Genomic DNA, 20,422 nt, shown 5'->3' on the forward strand with positions numbered 1-20,422 from the left:
TTTACCTCGAGTTTAGTCATTTTTTTCAAAGTAAAGAATGAGCAGTGAAAACTTAGCAAAACCTTTGATCAATTTTAATTTTTAGCTTTTCTTGTCTTTTCTTTGGACAATATTACCTTTTCATTTTTCACCCACATAAATCTAAGCTTGAAACGAATTGTGTGGGGAAAAATGTCAACAAAACTACACTTTCCCATATTATACTTATGCCCCACCACAAGTGCATGTTCATCATTAAAGATCCATAGTAAAAGCAATACCCACAAAATCAAGGATCCCATACTTATTTTTAAAAAAAACAAAAAACCCTTTGGGTTGACTAAACCAAAAGCTCGACTCCCCATAAAGTCCTCCAAGACCAAGAAAAATCCACCTACCACCATAGATGCACATTTACATCAAAGATGAAATATTGGCATTATACTCCAAGTAAACAATACTTCCTCTGAGGACATTGGTTGGTCGATAAAATATTGGCATTATACTCCAAGGAAACAATACTTACTCTAAGGACATTGCAATGTTGGTGGATGTTCTTCCTTTTCGCACACTCCACAAATGGGCAGGGGATAGGCCCACTAGTAGTGTCTAATCACATGGCGAAGTTTCATCAAAAAGTTGGCCAGCATGTAAGTGTTATGAGGAGTTAATTCATGGAATTTTATATTTTGCAATGAAGAGAATCCATGGCTCTAATACCAATGCAATGAAGAGAATCCATGGCTCTAATATCAATGCAATGAAGAGAATCCATGGCTCTAATATCAATGCAATAAAGAGAATCCATGGTTCTGATACTAATGCAATGAAAGGGCCTAGGAGTTTGCACTCATGAACATGGAGTACACACATGTCCCACTCATCCTAGGGAGTAGCACCTAGATATGGAAAGATTGCCATGAATCAGCTATGAAAGCTTGGGCATAAGCTTCAAGAAGACAAGATGTCTATCATATCAAATGATGGTAAAAGGGTACAATAGCCTAGACCAAGGTCACTTATATAATGCCCGATCATTTCACATTGGCTAATCAATATGCCCATGCCCCAAATTTACACTCTTGGGACCCAAGCTCCATGTGCCTAGGCATATATAATTGCTTTATTACATATTCCCATGTTTTCCATTATTTATGAATTCTCTTAGATGGATTTAGATTGGGACACCTTTCTAAATCTAGATGATCATAGCTTACTTTACGTGTACACAGGTGACTCTATACATGCATGGGAGTATTAGTTGCTTCATCTTAATATTATGATTTTCGTATGGTTATTTGTATTTTTAATCAATGAATTTATTAATCGATTGGCATAGTTGATGTAAGTGCAAATCCTTGGATTGAATAATGGAGGCGAGCTGGTGGTGTGGTCAAGAATATTTTGAGACACTCAATTTTGGGTGTCCACTAATATTATTTGATTTTGTGACAATGCACGATGTCATTATTTCATTTTGGATATTATTTGTATTTATTATCAATGTATATATTTATTAGGACATGTGAAACCTCCCATGTACATATTTGATTTTACAAGCGATGTACATATTTATAAGGTTCAAGGTTTCCACTAGTTTTTAAGTAGATTGGCTTGCACGTCCAGTAAAGCAAGCTATTTTTGAAGAAGTTGATATATTTGTAAAAGTGGACACTATTTTGAGCCCCACAAATTATTTCAAGCAATATAATTTAAATACACCAAGCGGAGGTGTGGGCTTTGTATGGGAGCAAATTGGACCCAATCTTATGTTATGTACAATTTATATTTTATGCTTTGTGATTAATACTTTGCAATTATTCTAGTGGGTTCTTTCCACCCTCCAACATTGGTATCAGAGCTAAGATTGATAGCAAAGTTTGAAGGCAATGAATAACCAAAAGACAAAGAAGCTTTGAAATTTAAGAGAAGTTTTCCACTCATAAATTGCAACGAAAGGCTAAGGTTCAAAGGAACATTGTTTTTGTCTATTGGATAACCAAAATCCATGTTTCTTTACCCACAAGCCAAAGAAAGGTAGAAAACCACTTTCTAAAACCATCAGAAACCCAAAAGTGGTTTATTTGTTTTTATCATTTGGATAACCAGAATCCATGTTTCTTTTACCCACAAGTCGAAGAAAGGTAGAAAACCACTTTACAAAACCATCAGAAACCCAAAAGTGGTTTATCTATTTTTGTCATTGGATAACCAAAATCCATGTTTCTTTTACCCACAATTTAAAGGAAGGTAGAAAACCACTTTCCAAAACCATCAAAAACCCAAAAGCGGTTTATCAAATCCATGTTTCTTTTACCCACAAGTCAAAGAGTATTTTTCTCTCCAGAGGATAAAAAGAGTGAGAAATAGAGAGGGTGTGTGTGCGTGTGAGAGAGAGAGAACACATAAAGAGAGAGATTGAGAGATATGGAGGTATAGAATATAGAGAGAGTGTGAAGGGAAAGAGTGAGGGTTGAGAGAGAGAAAGAGACATCTCAAAGACATTAAACCATCTCAAAGACTTTGAGAATGAGGATTACTAAAAATCCTCAACTTGAAAAATGTATGATGGTACCAAGGCTTATGACATGTTCTAGCACTTACGTAAGTAAATAGTTAAAATTTGAGATAATAATTCGTGGGCATGAATGTATGATATCTCTTCAAATTCGTGAACCAAGGCTAATGACATGTTCTAGCACTTACATAAGTAAATAGTTAAAATTTGAGATAGTAATTCGTGGGCATGAATGTATGAAATTAATGATAAATTGGTGAGCTTGTGGTGGATGGTGTATAGGTAGGAGGATGCTCATTTGATCATCACATGTAAGCAAGGTGGTCTAACAAAGCATTTTTAAATTCCAAACTTTCTACATGTATGTGTATCTAATTATGCTTGTGTATAATTATATTAGATGTGCCTAATTGAATGTTGCTTTAATTTGAGACTCTCCTTAATTCTAAAAGAGGGTCATCCCACATATAGTTTTAAAGATGCCTCTCTCGATCCTAAAAGAGAGTCATCCCATAAATAATATTAAAAAATGCTTCTCTCTCTCTCTCTCTCTCTCTCTCTCTCTCTCTCTCAGACACACACACACACACATGCGCACACACACACATTCACTTTTATTAGCTTACTTCATCAATTTATTTACCTCACTCACACACAAACACACCCACATATACATTTAGATACTCTCTCTCTCTCTCTCTCTCTCTCTCTCTCTCACACACACACACACTCAAGCGCACATGTGTACACGTACATTGGACATAAAATTCAATGCATGACCCTAGAAAAAAAAGATTAAGGGAAAGGGATAGAAGAAATGAGACATGGAGGTAGAGAGAAAGGGGGGATAGAGAGAGGGAAAGGGGGGAGGGGGGAGCGTGCATGTGAGGGTGTGTGCACGCATGTTTATGAGACTCTATAAGACATAAAATGAGAGAGATTGAGAAATAATGGGAGGATGAAAGGATACATCAAGGTAGAGATAGAGACAAGGGGAGATAGAGTTATAGAGAGAAAGAGAAAGGGGACGAGTAAGGATATATATATATATATATATATATATATATAGAGAGAGAGAGAGAGAGAGAGAGAGAGAGAGAGGGACCAAGAGGATGCGTGTGTGTGAGAAAGAGTAAGAGGAAGATAAGGGGAGAGAAACACACACACACACACACATTGTACATGTGTGTGTGTGTGTATAAATATATATATATATATATATATATATATATATATATATAGTTAGAGGAAGATTCAACTAAAGTATACCTTGCTCTTTTTAAATGAACAAGGAACAAAGGGTTGATAGGTATATATATATTATACATATACATACATACATACATATATATATGTGTGTGTGTGTATATATATATTTATATATATGCTTACATATACATATAAATACACACCTATATATATATATATATATATAAACACATACACATGCATACAAAATCACACCCACACATATACACACACATATTTATATATATATGTGTGTAACAAAGAAAAATAAAATAAAATAACCTCTGAGTTTTGGAGGGAAAATGGTGCCGCCTGAAATCATCCCAGTGAGATGAGGGAAAATGGGGCTTTCAAACGACGGATATGGAAGAGCTCAAGGGGAGGACGCCGACCTCTTTGACAATAATACGCTCTGCATCGGCCAGATCATATCAGAAACATTCCCCATTCTAATTTTGGCCAGCTTTGTACCCAGGTAGGATTCATCACTAATTTTGCGGTGTTATTTGCGATTCATCACTAATTTTGCAAGGTCTTTTTCAGTGGGTGGATGAGAAGGCTCCGCAAGATTTGGGCAGCTGGAGGTGAGGGCGAAGACCTAAGCTTTGTTGTGTGGAGTATTTGGCTAGTGTGAAGGCAGAGGAAGAAGGAGACATCTCATGCCCTTGTTCATACCATTTTACAGAATTTGTCCAGTCCAATGCCTCAGCTCTAGAAGGTAATCTTTCCAACCAGACAATCAAATTCATACCTTACCAAGATGGGTCTCCTTTATAGTCTGCTCAACATTCTGATGGACCTCTCTTTAGGCAAAGCTAAGGAGAATGAGTGAGAGTTTAAGGGCTTCTCTGCTTGTGGATTTGATTGCAAGGTTCGGCCTGACCATAGTCTAGGTAAAACCAATTAATTTTTTTAGCGAATGAGGGCCAAACATGAACATTATGTGCATTTCTCCCTGCTTGAAATTTTCAATCAAAAAGAGGCATTCTTGGATTTGAGTAGGTTGGCCAAGCATTGAGTATAAGAGTAGATCTTCTCCCGCGCACATATCTAGAGGGATTTCAACAGCTTCAAGAAGTGGGCAAGTAAGCAATGCTTTCTCTTCTTTCTTTTTTTCTTTTTTCATTTTAGAAGCTCCTTAACTTCATTTTGTTTACAATTTAATGGGTTTATGATTAGAGTACGTCGGAATTTTTTGACAAGATGCAATTGTAGGGTGTTCATCCCAGTGATGTGACCTTTGCATCTGCTATGAAAGCTTGTATTAGCATAGGGTCCGAAGGCAAAGTCCTAGAGATAGACACATGAATTATGTACACTGGATTTGAAAAAGGTATATGTCTTAGTAGCAGCAGCTTGGTTGCAACATGTATGCCAAATGTGGATTTGAAAAAGGTATATGTCTTAGTGGTATCTTGGTCGACATGTATGCCAAATGTGGCTCATTTGCAAAGGCACAAGTCTTTGATAGCCTGTTAGCTCAAAATTGTGTATCCTGGACTTTTCTAATCTCAGGGCAAGCTGAGTACGGACTTGAGCGGTCATGTAGGCTGCACTTTATATATGGAGCATCTCAGTGTTGATCCTTGAGGGGCCCTATCACCTATGCAATTGTCGCCGTTAACCACATCGTACCACTTATGCAGCTACTGCTGCCGATAACCACATTGTATGTAAGGGCACTCATTACCTCAGCCACCGCCTTGAATGACCATCATTCCAGTTGATGTAGTGCTAGATGAAGATGCTGGACTCATGGGCCTCCATCTACAAGGGCTCTCATTGCCTTAGCCACACCATCTTAAATGACCATCATTGCCTCCTCAGCCAGCCATCATTGCCTCAGCCACAGTCTTGAATGACCATCATTGCCTCCTCAACCAGTCATCATTGCCTTAGCCACAGTTTGCAAGGTCATCATCACCTCCATTGTTTCTTGCAATTAACTATAGGTTTCCCATAATGTATATTATATATTACAATATAATACTTTATATCATTAAAAATACTATGATGTATGACACCTCAGGCCAAGTGATGTGATTTGGATCCCTTGGCTGAGTATGCTGATGGGGCTGCACCTGGCTGATGTGTTGGCTATCAACCATCTTACAACATAGGTCAAACCCACCTTGCATGCATGCCAGGCTGCTACAACATGCCACCTTACCAAGTATTATGGTCATCCCCAAGGACTAGATGGTCAACTACATCCCCACATGCTAAACCCAGGTATATTTGACATGATCAAGGATGGTCCCCAATCCATGCATACACAATCAGTGCCCTGGATTCTCTCAGCATGCTAGAAATACAGGTACATATGCCCAACTTTCGAGATCTCCTATAGTCTCAATCTCTTTGCTTATATGCATACCCCCATGTGTTGGTCACTTAGCTGGGCCATCTCAGATGTGCCACCTCGTCATCTTTACTACATCCAGGTCAGCTCATTCCATCATGCTATCCGTAGAAGCTGGAAAAAAAAGAGCGGAAAGTCTGTGCAATCCATACTTTCCCCATTTGCCACTCTTGCACAACATGCAATGCATCCAAAGCATCCGGGTACAACTTGAGATTGCACAAGGAATTTCAATTGACAAAACTATGTGTACTACCGCTGTCCACAAGTACATGTGCTTCTCTACCATTGATCATAGCCTTGATTCTCAATGTCTTAGTGCCCTTGCAACCGGCATAAGCATCATGTGACAACGTGCAAAGAATAGCATCTTCTTGCATACACTTGTAGTACACATAGGCAAACCATCATCAAATGAATTGCTCTTCATGGATCCACCTGGATCGAAAGGAAATTCACCATCAGCCTCATGATCATCTTCTTCATCATATTTGTCAATGCAATCCGCAAATTTTGCCTCTTCATTCTCGAGTTCATCATCATCCAACTCGGTCAAGATCATACTCCGGATAGCTTTCTAGCTTTGCACACTTCATAATGCTCCTTGGACCATTTCTCTCCACACTTATACCATAAACCTTTGCTATGAAACTCATTGATGCGGTCCTCCTTCATCACCATGCTCGTGTGCACCATTAGTTGGCTTCCCTTCCATCTTACCATTCCCAACTTTTGAAGAAGTACCACTAAACCTGAAATTTGATTTGGTACCCTTGCCATACACCGTTGGAAACTTTGGAATGGCGTTGCTTGAAGAAGCCTTTACATTGGGGAAGACGGGACTGCATCAACCTTGGAAACTTTGGATTGCCATTGTTGACTATACTTCTCCTCATAATTTCGGCTAACACCATAGCTTCCTTGAGAGTTGATGGCCGTTGAGCATTTACATCAGCTTCAATGTTTGACTTGAGTCCCTTGATGTATTTGATCTTCTTATATGTCTCACTCACATCATCAACATGCAAGGATAGCTTGAGAAATTGATGTATGTACTCCTTTACACTCTTTCCTCGCTGCTCAAGCTCATTCCATTCACATATTTCTTTTTGTTGATGTAGCTCCGAGACAAATGCTTTGTTCATTTCATCTTTGAAGTCCTCCCAAGTGGTAATCTCGTATCCATGAGTAGACAAGTGCCTCCACCATGTATGGGCATAGCCTTCGAGATGAAGAGTGGCAAAGTACACCTTGGCTCGATCTTGAGCTGAAAGTACATCTCCGTTTTCTTCATACTCTTCATTGGTATTGCCCTCACCTTTGAACTTGGTAGATTCACCTTGTCCTTCACACCTTTGAACTCATCAACATCTTGTGATGCATGATTCCTTTGATTACCACCAACTCTTACGGGAGTTTTGGAAGTCTTCCAAGATCCATCAAGTATTTGGGCATCAAAGTTGAACACCACTTGCTTGCCTTTCCCAACATCCCTTGAGGTTGAAGGCATAGCTCTATCCATGTCAACATTGTGCATCTTGGGTCCACCAATGTGTAATGATGCATTTGGAGGTCGATTCTCCTTGTCACCATTGTCCACATACTCATTCCCACCATTGCTTCTTGCATGAAGGCACCACCCATGAGATCTTTGCGGAGTACGGTACATGCTTCAATGAAGGCTTGTTGTTGATCCTTCATCATTGATTCCATGCGGTTATTGTGCCTTCGCTGCTCTTCTATGTTTGCTAACATACCTTGCATGAGTATCATCATATCGTTAGTGCTGGATGGTCTAGCATTCCCCTCATGCATTTGTACCCTTTCATGCACATTTGCCTCAACATTGACTCCATGCTCATGTAGACTTTGCTCATCTTCATGAAGATCTTGCGCAATGGCTTCATTCTCAATCACATTGTCCCTAATATCATATGCACCAATCCCCAAATCATTGTTTGCATCCACACCCTTCCTTGGCTTGCTCCGCCCCATGCTGGAAATGGACTTTTAGGATTTGGATTGTCATGTGCATGATCAATGCCATGTACCTTCTCAGGGCTAGTCCAGAGGAAGGCAACCCGGAAAAGAGCATGAGAACCAGAGTTGGGGCACAAGGAGCAAAAGGTTAGACATGAAGCAAAGCTTGAAGAAGACCCAAAAGGAGTCATCGGCTGGCAGGGAGGGCATCGTGGGCTGTACCAGATCAGGTCGGCTACAGGCACCTCAATCCATGGAGAAGCGCAGCCCGACTAGCAATATGTGTGCTTCAGGCCCAGTCGGCTGGTCCGACAGCAATCGGCCAGCTTCTATATTGCTCAATAACCCTATAAAAGGCAACGTGTGCCCATAGTTGAGATCATTCACTCCCTCTAGGGGTGTGAGTCATTAGGGGATAGATTTTGGTGTGTTACCACCTTTTATGTAAGGCAACCCACGGCTGGAGATTTAGGTACCTTTTTGTACCATAGAATATACTGAATTTCCAGCACCTCTCTCTCTCTCTATTCTCTCTCTATATCTGCGTTTTGCATCAGATGGTTTCCAAGAGTGTTTAGGGCTGAAAGAAGACCCCCAGAGCTTCCGCGTGTTACATTGGTATCAGAGCATCAGGCTCAGCGAGGCTAAACACTGATTCAGTCCCATATGATGGTGTACAGGTCCAAGGTACAGGAAAATACATGGATTCGAAGCCCAAGGCAAGGAACACAGATCGAGAAGAACTCCCAGGAGGTTTGTTGGTGGTGTTCCACAGTGCTAGATGGGGATGGCAATTCTATGAGCCAGATAGGTTCTCAGGCAACGGTCCCAAGGGAGGTTTATCCTGCAAGGGTGATGTGAGGGTGCCAGATTCAGTTCCCAGGAATGAAGACCAAGACGGTGTTCCAAGTTAGGGCAGGAATGGATTGTGGACTAGAGGAAAACCGATGCATAGATCTTCGCCAGAGACACAGTGGTTTGGAGAACAGGCCGTGTTTTCAGAGAAAACGGTTTCTAGGGATGGATGATGACAGAGGGACTTCGGGACAGGATTGGGATGATGACAGTCATCCAAGAGCAGGTTGGAATCCCGCCATCAAGTTTAGCAGAGGGGGATGTCATGTGCATCATAGATGCCATGGACATTCTCAGGGCTAGATCCAGAAAAGGCAACCAGATAAAGAGTATGAGCCAGTAAAAGATAGGAAGAACCAGAATTTAGGAACCTCAGGTGTAGCATGTGTGGTTGACTTGGAGCAGGACAAACTGGGATCATGGAGGGGTGATGCAGTCGGCTGGCTGCCAGGAAGTACTGTCAGCTGACATCAGCAGTGCCATAAATGTGTTGGCTACAGGACAGGTGGTGTCGGCGGCTGCCCATAGACGTGGTCGGCTGAACCAGCAAATAGGAGCAGCAGAGCAGGCGCATCAAGAACAAGGTGTAGATCCAGTTGGGCTGCATTAAAAAGATATTAATGAATTCATGACTGGCCGACCAGCAGTCGGCCAGTTCCCCATGTATTCCAAGGGCTATAAATAGGCCCCCTTGCTCATTGTTTTAGCCATTTACTCCCTCTAGGGGTGTGAGTCATTAGGGGTCCCATAGGGGACAGATTTTGGTGTGTTACCACCTTTTATGTAAGGCAGCCCATGGCTGCAGATTTAGGTACCTTTTTGTACCATAGAATATACTGAATTTCCAGCACATCTCTCTCTCTACTCTCTCTCTATATCTGCGTTTTGCATCAGATGGTTTCCAAGAGTGTTTAGGGCTGAAAGAAGACCCCCAGAGCTTCCGCGTGTTACATTGGTATCAGAGCATCAGGCTCAGCAAAGCTAAACACTGAATCAGTCCGATATGACGGTGTACAGGTCCAAGGTACAGGAAAGTACATGGATACGAAGCCCAAGGCAAGGAGCACAAAACCGGGAAGAACTCCCAGGAGGTTTGTTGGTGGTGTTCTACAAAGCCAAAGGGGATGGCAGTCCTGTGAGCTAGATAGGTTCTCGCGCAACGGTCCCAAGGGAGGTTATCCTCCAAGGGTGATGTGAGAGTGCCAGACTCATTTCTCAGGAATGAAGACCAAGACGGTGTTCAGAGTCAGGGCAGGAATGGATTGTGGACTAGATGGAACAGATGCATAGATCTTCGTTTAAGACAGAGTGGTTTGGAGAACAGGCCGGGTTTTCAGAGAAAAGGGGTTGCCAAGGATGGATGGATGACAGAGGGACTTCGGGAAAGGATTGAGATGATGACAGTCATCCAAGAGCAGGTTGGAATCCCGTCATCAAGTTTAGCAGAGGGGGATGTCATGTGCATGATCAATGCCATGTACCTTCTCAGGGCTAGTCCAGAGGAAGGCAACCCGAAAAAGAGCATGAGAACCAGAGTTGGGGCACAAGGAGCAAAAGGTTAGACATGAAGCAAAGCTTGAAGAAGACCCAGAAGGAGTCATCGGCTGCAGGGACGGCATCGTGGGCTGTACCAGATCAGGTTGGCTGCAACAACAGGCACCTCAATCCATGGAGAAGCGCAGTCCGCCGACCAGCAATATGTGCGCTTCAGGCCCAGTCGGCTGGTCCGACAGTAATCGGCCAGCTTCTATATTGCTCAATAACCCTATAAAAGGCAACGTGTGCCCATAGTTGAGATCATTCACTCCCTCTAGGGGTGTGAGTCGTTAGGGGTCCCATAGGGGATAGATTTTGGTGTGTTACCACCTTTTATGTAAGGCAGCCCATGGCTACAGATTTAGGTACCTTTTTGTACCATAGAATATATTGAATTTCCAGCACATCTCTCTCTCTACTCTCTCTCTACTCTCTCTCTATATCTGCGTTTTGCATCAGATGGTTTCCAAGAGTGTTTAGGGCTGAAAGAAGACCCCCAGAGCTTCCGCGTGTTACATGGATGGTGAAAAGTTGTTGGAATTGGTTGATCTAGGGTTCTATGGGAAGCTTTTGAGGATGCTACAAGATCCAAATGCCCGTTTGACTTCAGTCAATGTGCAATATGCCTATGTTTTGACTTTTTTAAAAAGTCAACAAAATTGGGTTGACCTAGCTAGGGTTATCCAATTGGAGTGGTTAATACCTCAAATGGTAGCTTAGAATGAGTATACTAAGGCTATGTAAACCACTTAAATTCAGTCCTTAACATTTTTGACTGAATCACCCTTTTCCGTGCGATCAAAGTTGGCCGGTTGAGGCACTTGACGGCTTGATAGAGAGCTCTTTCCACGTACTATCCAAGGGTGTAAACCACTTCACTTTAGTCCATAAACCCTCGGATTGAATCACACTTCAGTTTCAGCAGAGTACCTTGTTTTGGGGTCAAAGAGTACTCAATCCTTGTGCACAATCCCTTGGCAAGTTCCAGTAGACAATAGGCAATGGTAAGCAACCTTATGGCACCCTTTTGCACTCATCAATGGCAACGTACAAGCCTTAATGCTTCAAAAACCCCAAATCTTGGCTTAGGGTTTGGGCAATTGACTCATGTAGCCTCAAGATCCATGCATAGGGCTCATATTCCACTTCAGCACAATACCAATGTTGCCAATGATTCACTTCAACTTGAAAAGATCCCAGAAATTAGGGTTTTCTTGGAGAAACCCTAATTCTTGGACTTGGATGCCAAGAATCCACCAAAATCAATCAAGAATTGTTTGAGGGACTCACCAATGTTGATTAGAAGTCAAGAATTGAATCAATTGTTGAAGAAAATAGCCTCTTGGAATTCCCCTGCTCCTCCTTGGCCTCTTGATGGAAATCTTCAATCCAATCAATGGAAGGCTCCCTTTGGGCAAGAAACAATCACCAACATGTATAGTATCCATGGCTAATCTCTCAAATGCATCACATTGAGTTGAATCACCACAAAGCAAAGCTAATAGACTGCTGGAATGCTGCGAATCTGCGCCAGCCTGCTGGGTTTTTTGTGCTTATCAAATCACTCCCTAATGATGCTCAAAAGCATATGACTAATGTGAAGTTTGATCTAATCATATTGGAGATAGTAAATCTTGCAACAAATGACCACAACTAGGGTTTCTTGGATGGATATGAAAGCTGCAAACAGGGCTTGGAAATGGATAAGAAAAACTGGAAAAGGATGCAAGAAATGGATCAACGTGAAGGCTCTGATACATTGCAAGCAACTATTAGGGTTTAGCACTCAGAATGGAGGGCTCACATGCATTCTCAAGGGAGAAGCCACCATGAAAGCTTGAGAGAGCTCAAAGCTATAAATCTTGCTTAGTATTGGTTAATTATGATTAACTATTACACATTGTCTTTTATACTTGGACCCTTGTTCACACTTATTAACTCATGGCCTCCACACTTGACCATGCCCATGGGCCCCTATTCAACTATTTACAATTGTTTGGCCTTCCACTTATAGCCCCAAAGGCTCATGGCCCTCTTCCTCATGCCCATGGCCCATTATTTACGGCTTTGTTACAATCTTTTCCATGCTTTTGCATCACGAAAGCAAGATATTGGTTATCCCCTTCACCATTAGTTTAATATTTCATCACAAGGACAAGGTTGGATACACTTTGGATTCCTATTGTTCAAAGATTCACCTCATTGATGCTTCAATGGTGTTTCTTGATTGATTAAGGGCTTTGTTATAGCCTTAGATGCCTTGCACATGCGTATGAAGTTTGTGGATGATTACACTTGCATCTACATGATTTCATGAGACCATTCCATTGAATCTACTCAAGATTCATGCCATTTGATGGGATTACATGCTCCAATCAATGGAATGGAAGAAGTTGAATGCATTAGGTGGTGTCCTTGAAGACTATGATGCAATGAGGACATAGCTTATGGTTGTTTTCCTTGAATACTAACCACTTGGAGTGAAACCTTGTGAGCCTCTTCATCGGAATTAAACTCTTGTTATTACGAATGGCTACGGCATGCAACTATAAGTGCCAATTGTTAAGTGAATTCATATACACTTTCAAGTTCATGCTATACAACTCACACACACTTGTATTCACATTTTAATTCTTGACGTGTGAGGGTATCTTGGCATTTGGAGGAGAGACTGGGGGGAGTATGTCTTGAATCCACCTTGCCATCGTGAGTGCATTGGAAAAGCGGTAAGATGGAGGATTAGGTACCGTGATAGAATGCATAGCAGAAGAAGGGAAAGTGGAAACATAGGACAGAGAGTGAGAGAGAAAGATGGAGAGGAAACACAGGTATATAGACCTGCTCTTAATATCATCAACCAAGAATACATGGAATACATGTCCCAAGCAAGAGGGGAGAAGGCCTCGTATGTGAGGGATTGAAAATGCTAAGAAATGAATAAGGAGTGAGGGTATGCCGTCTATATATATGTCTAAAAGTAGGCAGCCGACCAGCTCACGACTAGGAAAAAAACCTCCACAAGTAGGATAAAAAGTGTCCAAGACTCCATAAATTGGGGAATAAATATGGGAAAAATATGTGAGGGGTGATCAATCCCTCTAGCTAACATAGGATACCAAATAAGAAGCCAGCAGCAAGGAGATGATGTCTAACACCCCCTCTCAGCACCGGATGCTGAGTGAACTCCAAGAAGCCAAAGACGCTGTCCTCGATCAAAGATGAAAGACTGTAGAAACAAGTACCAAGAAAGCTCCACAAGCAATCTCCTTAGTAACTCAACTACAAAAGCAGTAGAACAAGCTGCCAGGTGTACCGCTCCTTTGGAAGAAAACAACCATGTAGGTTGCGACGTGTTGCTCCAAATAATGGTCCAAACCCAAGTGTAAGAACACTTTCGGAAGTCGTATGTCGTGTTTCTAGCTTAGAGAAGGTATGAAAACCTCAAAACCAACGAAGATCAGATCCTGTAGATAATCAATCTTGGGAGAAGCAAACTGCTCCTCACTGGAACCCTAAAAAGAAATACAATCAATCTGCTTCAACTCTGTACCAAGAGTCGTCAAATGTTGTACAAAAGCATCCTCTGAAAAGGTCGGCATGGCAAGATGTAAAGACTATGTAGAAAAGATGGGGTCCATCTGCTCAAACTCCATACCATGAGTTGCCTAATGCTGTACATAAGCACACTCCACTGACGTGGGCATCGCCAGATGAAAGGACTCCACATCCCCCTTTGAAAAAATATGTCGTAGGACTGGTACAAGCCCAATTTGATTATGATCCAAATCCAAAAAACTCTAGAAGTATCACTGTGCCCCAAGCACGGTTAGCAACCAAAGATCCAAAGCATCCCACCGGGTCTAAAAGTCAATCCTCCAAAACATCAAACCTGCACACTGCATCAAACCTAATCCAGAACTGGCAAGGGGAGGGGAATCCTCAGAAGCATCACAAAGAGAGGGAGACGTAAACTCCTCACAATGAGGAAGGGAAGCAGGAATATGAACTGCAGTGGTAACAAGGTCCTCAGAAACATCACTGATAGCAGAAGACTCTTCCATAAGTAGAATCAGATCCGAGAAATCAGCAAACAAACAAGTGATCCATGTGAAAGGATCACACCTCACAGGTAAAACACCCTCCTTTCTCTGCAAACATTGCAAAGAACACAAGTTTGGACAAAATAAACTTTGCTCAGGATCTCTCTGAAAAGATCACTACTCTCCTCCAAAATCTGTAAACTCCTTTCACAGAAGAAAGTGTCCACCACCACAGATACAAAATAGCTCCTGAAACTGATCCTCAAGTGAAGTAGTTGGAGATGGGCCCCCTCTGAGTGTAGAAAACTCCTTTAGGAAGCAAAACATAGCCAAAACATTGCTGTCCAGCAAAAAATAGCACTGCACCGCCAACAAAAGGCAAGGAACATGAAGAAACTGGGTAACTGTGAAAGGGCCAGGAAAAAAACACAGGTATAGATGCTCCAAAATCAACAAAAGGGCCAGGAAAAAAACACAGGTATAGATGCTCCAAAATCAACAAAACACTGACTGAAATCAGAAATTCAGTATCCTTCTCACGTACCAAACTGCCTCCAAAGCCATAATCCAAACAAAAAACCCCCTCTACAAGTGATCTATGTCCATTGGAGAAGAAAATGCAGCCAAACAAGAGGCTACAAACCTGAAAATTCAAGCCAACTAGTGTCCACACCTCCTATGAGGAAAAACGTTGAAGAGAAGGTACCTTCGGGTCCAAGGGGAGGAGCCCATGTGAAGGTAGAGCTACCACAAGATGTGTTCAGAAAAAACGCAACAACCATGGTTGCAAATCTGAAAACGTAGAGTTATTCGAGGCAGATTCTGGAAACACAGAAGAGATAGGTACCACCAAGCTTCAAACAACATTAGAAAACCTGTAGGAGAAAAAAACGCAGAGGTATTCAGGGCAGTAGATAGGGTAGATTTTGGAAACATAAAAGAGATAGGTACCACCAAGCCTCAAACAGCATTAGAAAACATGTAGGAGAAAAAAATGCAGCACATATGCTGTTACTGTCCTGCATAGAATAGGGCACTAGCACTATAAGGGAGGTAGATGCTGTTGAATACTGAAGACTTGCTGTGAAACCACCTGTAGAAAAAAACGCAGCCCTCTAAGGTGTTGCTACCCTGAAAACAGAGTAGCTCACAAGTGTGAAAGGTGAATCTCGGGGATCAAAACCTGTAAAGGATGACCAAGAGCTGCAATGGAGACAATGCTTGGAAGAAGCATGCGACCAACAGCAATTCTGAGAAAAAAACGCAGGAGGGAGAGGAGGGAGCATCCAACACTGTTCTTCACCGGCGCTCTAATACCATGATAGAATGCACAACGGAAGAAGGGAAAGTGGAAACATAGGAGGGAGTGAGAGAGAAAGATGAAGAGAAAACATAGGTATCGACCTTCTCTCAATATCATCAACCAAGAATACATGTCCTGAGCAAGAGGGGAGAAGGCCTTGTATGTGAGTGATTGCTTAGCAAACAATGCTAAGCAATGAATAAGGAGTGAGGGTATGCCGGCTATATATACGCCCAGAAGTAGGTAGCCGACCACCTCACGACTAGGGAAAAAACCTCCATGAGCAAGATAAAAAGTGCCCAAGACTCCATAAAGTGGGAAATAAATATGAGAAAATTATGTGAGGGGTGACCAGTCCCTCTAGTTAGCATGGTCAGCCCCCCTAAGGGCTAAAATAGGACACTAAACAGGAAGCCAATAACAAGGAGATGATGATGTCTAACATAGTGGTGATGAAGACGTGGTCGCAACTTGTGCCTAGTTTTGACCTAGGTACGAGGGTGGAAAGGGCTTGGCCGGGAGATTGGCAAGCTTCAATGCTCTACATCGACTTCCAAGTGCTTATAAAGCATGCATTTTGTTGGGCAAAGATTTGGCAAGCATGGGATATAGTGTTGCAATTGATTTTCAATCGAGTTTATATTGAGATTTGGTTGCAAAAACAAAGGAGGTGTTATCAAAATTTTTGCAAGAAGCACTTATGTAAGACACTTGAGGTTACATTTGGATGCCAAGTTACGAATTGAGAAGTTCATGCCTTTAAATGGGTCCGAGACATTACCAATGCAAAGAGGAAGTGCAAATAGCAATTGGAGAAAATCGTGACGATTTTTCACTCTAAATCCTAATTCAATCTGAGAGGATTAGGGTTGCTTTCAAGGTGTTTGCATAGTTTCATTCTAGTCTCCAAGGGCTACGTTTAGAGCCCTCAAATGTTTGATTCGGACTCTGTTTACTTCTCCAATTGGCAAGTCTACCCATCAAGTCTACCCATAAGACAAAAGGGGTGCCCAGTTAAAAATAGAGAATTAAGTGGGAGATTTGAGCATTTTGGGACATTGCACACACCATTAGCTTCCCGCCTAACAAAGGGCTCTTGATTTTGGCACCGTTGACTTGGTCAAACGGCTATAGGTGACCAATTAAAGAGGTTAAAACAAAGGATAGTTGCAGGTCAAACGTGGTCAAGGCATTGACATGGATGCGTAGGACTTGTTGAGAGAATTCCATCAAGCTAAAGGCTTCCAAAATCGGTCTCTGCTTGATTGAGATTTGGTCACTTGTGTGATAAAGTTGACTTTTTCAAGAGAAGTCAAATCAGAGAGTATTGGTGCATTGACCTTGGTCAAAGTGATCATACATGGGGGTTCTACACGTCATTGCCTATCTATAAAGCTAAAGAGCTTGTAAATCGGAGTTTGGGAACATATCCAACCTAAATTTGGTCGTTTTCTAATGGCATCTAAGTCAAAGACCAAGGCTACTTTCAAGGAAGTAGTTGAGCATGAGGGTGGTGTTCCGAAAGCGAGGCAAGATGCAAGACAAGATGCTCAAGAGTATGTGCAAAGTAATGTTGACTTGCATCAAGGGTCACACATACCACAAGCTTCCATTGAGATTCTCGGGATTGTGCAATTGATGGAGAAGATGTATCGTGATCAACAAAGTACTATGAGCAAATTGCTAAAGATTATGGAGAGCTTAGGCCAAAAATCTCAAGATGATGCAAGTGAGGAAAAATTCTTTAATCGCTTGGATCAAAGATTTGTAGCCATGTATCAACAATTCCAAAGAGTTAGTGACACTTTGCATGATGGGTTTGTTGAGATTGAGGAAGGGTTCACTAGCTTAAAGCAAGAATTGGGCAATGGAAAAGAAGTTCTCAATGATCCAATGGTATTTTGAGCATTGGGAACCCAACCTCTTGGATCTACCGTGGGCACTTCAAATGCAAATTCTACACATCTACCTCAAGTTAGTTCTCATCAACTTGAATCAAGTCGCGATCCTCCTAAGATGTACCAAGGTGGAACAAGTACATTTGGAATGCCGACGCAACAAGGTGGTTATGGGATGCAACAAGGTGGTTATGGGGTGCCTATGTAATCAAGTGGAAATAATGTTCCAAACATGCCTTTGCATCAAGGGAATGCTAATATGTGGCAAGTATATCGTTGCTTGGGTTATTTCCAATGCAAGGGAGAAGTTTGGAAAGAGGAAAAGGTACTCCATTAGGTGAACCACGTCCATTTGGCAATTGGAATGCTTCTCCAAGTTTGTAAGATCGTCATTCCAATGACTTGGGTGGCCGTTTCATCAATGATTCGGAGGCACGTCATGCTTATGATTCTCATGGATATTGGGATGGTGTGAATTTTGGTGGCAATGCATATGCCTATGATGACCATGCCAATGCTTATGATTATCATGCCTATGATGATCATGATGCCTATGAATGATATTCACGGTAGTCATGATTCTTTTTATGAAGGCATGTATGACAATGACGATTTGGCAAATGTATTTGGTATGCCAATGCATCAAACCGTTGTCTATGAATGAGCCACATTGTCAAACACTCTTCTCTTCAAAAGGAGTGATTCGAGAAAGGCAATGCACAATGTTTGATGGTGAAGTTACTACAATTGAAGACAAGATGAGAAGGATCAATGTATGTGAATTCTTGGTGCTGACTCTGTGTCCCTATTGCTTTGAGTGGGGATAGAAGATCTATTATACACTCAATGTTGATGGATTTAGGCTTTGCCAAAAGCAATGGAGGATCTCCTATCACTTTTACATTTGACCAATGTATGGAGTGTGACTATGTGTGCCTTTATGCACACTTTATGGGTGTTGAATTGGAGGGCATGTTTGTTGTAATTTCTGGACAGTAAGAAGATGAAGATACTTTGTTGCCGAATCTTCCTCGACAAGTCACCAATGTATCTGTGGTCAAAGGGGATACGCAAGCTGAAAATGGTTATGATTGGATAGCTTTCATAAGTGCTTTGATTGGGGAATTCTTAGCTCATGACACGATGCCACGAGATTGTGAGAGCATAGTCATTGATGACATTTTGGATGAGTGCTTGTTTGTTGGTGTGACGAATGGGATGATGACTCATTTGTTGGTGATACACGTGATGACCATGCTTGGATGATCATGCATTGGGTGATGCGTTGAGTGGCTCATGGAAGGTTTATGAAATTGCATTGTATGATCCATTCTCGAGTCCGGTTTGTAAGACATACGATTGTCAATTATTTGACTATGAAGGATGTAAAAGAGACATTTTTATATGTGGGAACAAATGTTTAGGAGCTCAAAAAACTTCATGATTAAAAAAAACACTTCATGATGAAACGTTATGTGGTGGTGGTTTTACTGCTACTAGCGATGGTGGAACGTGTCATCCCTCTCTCTCTCTCTCTCTCTCTCTCTCTCTCTCTCTCTCTCTCTCTCTCTCTCTCTGTGGGATGAAAATTCACTAGAGAACTAGTGGGCTCCTGGGTCTAACCATGAGAGGTGTGGGCTTTCTACATTTGTACTTATGCATTAACGTTGTTGAGAGCAGCACAGCCTATTTTAACGAAGAAAAGAATACATATAATTCTCATCATGAATGAAAGAGAAAACTAAAAAGAAATAAGGAATGCAAAACAAATACACTTGTGGGAACCTGAGGAGTTGCATAACATAAAAATAGCACTCTCTCTCTCTCTCTCTCTCTCTCTCTCTCTCTCTCTCTCTCTCTCCAGGTGTACTTCTGTAACACGCCTATTTTTCCTAAATTATTTGTGTAGAATGAAAACTCCTCTGAGAAAGTGTGCTAATAAAAACCTTTCGTATTTCCTTGAAGGTTATCATCTAAAGCTACTTTCCAAGGTAAGGTGTTTCTGACTAATTCTTTTTATGGTTTCATTATGATTCTAAATGAGGCAATCAATCTTGATTCTTTGTCATGTTTTGATGGTTTTCTATGCAGGGAATTGTGAGTAGTCCGCTCACTTTGAATATCCTTGTCTCATATGATTTTGCTATACTGCTGAGGAGTTGAACGCTGAGTATAGACTCAAACTCAGCTTGATAGGCTAGCTCCCAATACATCTCACTGACAAGGATATTCTAGAGCATGGTCATGTATTGATGAATGGTATTCACGTTATGAGCATTCATGGTTCGAAATCTTAGAGAAATGAGAGGGGAACGATGAGCTAAAGAGAGAGGGTCAAGGTGCTTCACAAAACACACAACCCCTTATCTAAAATTTCATGTATTAAAAAAAAATCCAATACATACTCGCTCTTCCTCAAAAAAGTATAAAAGATGCCTTTATTATTGTGGTGTAGAAATTTGAGGAAAGATGCCTTTATTATTAACATTAAAAAAGATAATTTATTTTTTATTTTATTTTTTTCAAAAGTAGAGTGCACCTCTCCTACTGTTATAAATATAGAGAGAAGCTCCAAATCACTTTGTTAATCATCATTGCCACAAAGCCTTGTTAGTATAATACACCACTCTAAACTCTCCTTCATATTGTTTGTGATGGCCTCATCAAATATTAGCATTGAAGTTGTTGGTGCATATCCCAGAG

General features: G+C 41.4%; 1 long non-coding RNA gene across 1 annotated transcript; it reads left to right on the top strand.

Annotated features, from left to right (window-relative positions):
- Positions 1 to 4,745: 4,745 nt before the first annotated feature.
- On the top strand, positions 4,746 to 20,146 carry LOC147614824 (uncharacterized). The gene is made up of 3 exons (XR_015262884.1): positions 4,746 to 4,830; positions 19,685 to 19,710; positions 19,811 to 20,146. It is a non-coding gene; the product is annotated as an uncharacterized LOC147614824 (long non-coding RNA).
- Positions 20,147 to 20,422: the final 276 nt, after the last annotated feature.

This window comes from Cibotium barometz, chromosome 41, assembly GCF_041138505.1.
Source record: "Cibotium barometz isolate CiBa-2024 chromosome 41, ASM4113850v1, whole genome shotgun sequence".
Classification (NCBI taxonomy): Eukaryota; Viridiplantae; Streptophyta; class Polypodiopsida; order Cyatheales; family Cibotiaceae; genus Cibotium; species Cibotium barometz.